Genomic DNA, 2969 nt, shown 5'->3' with positions numbered 1-2969 from the left:
ATGTTGTCAGGTTTTAGAAAAAGACAGAAATTCATATCCTTCTTCTCCCTCCTTTCACTTTGAGGGGATGGTTGCTTTTTAGCCATAGAACCTTCTAGTAAAGGGAAGGCCTTAGCAGTGGACATCCAGCAGTGGATAGCCACAGACTGTCTCCCACCCCCGTACCTGAGAGGCTCCCAGGCGCTACTGAGGCCCCCTGCAGGCCAGGTTTGATGACTTTGACCCTCTGCAGGTCTCACATCTTTTGAGGCCAAACTAGCTAGTGACTGTTCCGGGCCGTCTGTGGCCATGGAAGCCAGAGCATCACGCATCTGCTGCATGTTTCCATCTATGGAAAATTAATTCCAGAAAACAGACTTTTTTTTCTTTTTTTAAGACCGAGTCTCGCTTTATTGCCCAGGCTGGAATGCAGTGGTGCAATCCTGGGTCACTGCAACCTCCGCCTCCTGGGTTCAAGCGATTCTCGTGCCTCAGCCTCCTGAGTAGCTGGGATTACAGGTGTGTGCCACCACGCCAGGCTAATTTTTGTATTTTTAGTAGAGACAGGGTTTCACCATGTTGGCAAGGTTGGTCTCAAACTCCTGACCTCAAGTGATCCTCCCGCCTTGGCCTCCCAAATTGCTGGGATTACAGGCCTGAGCCACCACGCCTGGCCTGAAAAAAAAAAAAAAACAAAAAAAAAACAAAAAAAAAAAACAACAAACAACAGACTCTTTATGAATCCATGTATAAAGGCATAACAGTGGTACATTTCTTTGCCACAGGGATGCCAATGACTGGGCCAGCCACCTTGAACATGGGAAAAGTGTTTCACATCAATGGCACGAGAGATCTTTGAGCAGTAGGTGGGGAAGACACCATTTCAGTCTGACGAGTAAAGAAACTGTGGCAAAGAGAGGAGGGAGAACTTGCTTCTCATCAGAGCTGGAGAGCAGAACCTGGTCTCATGATTTGTTCCCCCAATGAGGTTTTTCCACCTGGTACTGCAAAGACCTGCACCAAGTTCATGACGCTCAAAACGTCTTTTACTTCTTAAAATCCAAAAACGTTGATCTAGCCCCAGGAGTTCACACTGCCTCTGAAGCTGCTGAAGCCAGGGTTCCCCTGTGGGAAGGGCCTGATGCTGGGGCTGCACTGCCCCCTGGTGCCCACTAGGAGTTATGTCCCCAGCTCTCCCACCGGATAGTGGAGTCAGGGCCCATACTTGCTTCTTCCGCCTCATCTTCCTCACATACACACTCCTCTAAATGGACAGAAGGGGACAGGGCACAGGGAGGGGCCTCACAGGCCTCCACTCACACCCCCATTCTCATAACCAGATCACCTACCAGAAAGTTTTGACATATTTTTACTAATTAATTTATATTTTTGGAGAGATAGGGTCTTGCCCAGGCTCGACTTGAATTGCTGGGCTCAAGCCATCCGCCTGCCCCAGCCTCCTGAATAGCTGGGATCAACAGGCTCCCCATGTGGCCAAAATAAGCATGGTGAACCCAGTGTGTGCAGTCACAACCCATGGAGGTCCTTCCATGAGTGTCTGTCAAATCCAAACTGACACTGCCTTTCTCCAGAGAGGTCCCACATCCACCAAGGACATGATGAGGTCGCTGGGGACTCTTAATCCAGTGCTCCACTTCCACTGGCCAGGCTGATGCTCTGAGGACAGGCCTGTATCCTCCCCCCTCTGCAGCCATCAGGGCGTTGATGCTGTCTGTTGTCCTTGACCACTACCCAAAATGGGAACCCCTAGGGTGACCTGTCATCCCCTGTGCTGACGCCAGCCCTAGCTTCTCCCTGGCCCAGGGCCACCCCTCCCCAGCATTCCCATCCGTGCCCTGCACTCTGCCCCACACCCCATCCCACAGTCAGCAAACTCCAGACTGAAGGGCTCTCCCACCTTCTCCTCTGGCTCTTCTCAGGCCCTGGCCTCCCTGTGATGTTCAGACCCTGGTGAGAGTAAGTGAGAAGCTAGAGAAGGGACTGACCCCCATGCAGGGTGGCCAGGGCCAGAATAACATGCACAGTGGCTGTCAGCCCTGCAAGAAGAGCGCCGCCACCACCCACCTATCCAATTCAAAAGAAAAATCAAACTCTACACAGGTGCAGTGAAGGTCAGCAAATCCTGGTTTCCCATAAGTGATTTGATGTCTTTTTCTAAAACAGTATCAAACTTCAAGCTTTTTGCCTCCTAAAGCTTTGGCAACCTAAGCGGCATTTGATGTGCCTGTTGGGCAATGCACACAGCTGCGGAGCGTGGAGGTGAGGCCAAGCATGGGGATCTGGGGCCTGGTGCCCTGAGTTGAGGACAGGAGTGGGTGAGGACCAGTGGTGGGAGAGGAGAGTAAGCTTATGCTTTCAGAGGGACGGGGCACAGGGAGGGGCTGCAGTGAAGCAGGGGAAGTTCCTGGAGATGAGGGAACCGTGTTGGCCTGACTCCTGGCCCCCACCTGCTAAGGAGGAGAGAGGGGTCTCTGGGAAGCTACCAGAGTTTCCCTCTTGTTCTGCTGACCTGGGCGGGGAACAGGCAGGATGGGGTTCTAGAACAGTCCTTGTCACTCCCTGGCTTTGGGAAGCTTGGGACCAGCACCCCAAGGCCCAGACCAGGCCCAGGCCAAAGAAAGCACAGTGAGAAGAATGAGGAAGTTGATGAGTAACCTGCGGTGTTCCTAGGGATGTGAGGGGGTGTGAGGGTGCAGCCCCTCCAGGCCCAGGTGCCTGCTGGCTGCTCAAAGGGACGCTGTGCCTCACTGGTCCTGGTGGGTTTGCAATGCGCTCAAATCCTGTGCCTTCCATTTGCACGACTCCAGTTAAGTCATTCAACTGCCCCTGGCCTAAGAGAGGTGAATGGGAGGTAGAGGAGTAAACATAATGGGTTTTCACTATTTTTTAAATTATGGAAAACTATATATCATACAAAATTTGCCATGTAACCAGTGTTTAACTTACAATTCAGTAGCAAGCATGATATC

The sequence above is a fragment of the Piliocolobus tephrosceles genome, chromosome 8 (genome assembly GCF_002776525.5).
Source record: "Piliocolobus tephrosceles isolate RC106 chromosome 8, ASM277652v3, whole genome shotgun sequence".
Classification (NCBI taxonomy): domain Eukaryota; kingdom Metazoa; phylum Chordata; class Mammalia; order Primates; family Cercopithecidae; genus Piliocolobus; species Piliocolobus tephrosceles.
Note: the sequence above shows the minus strand (reverse complement) of the source record.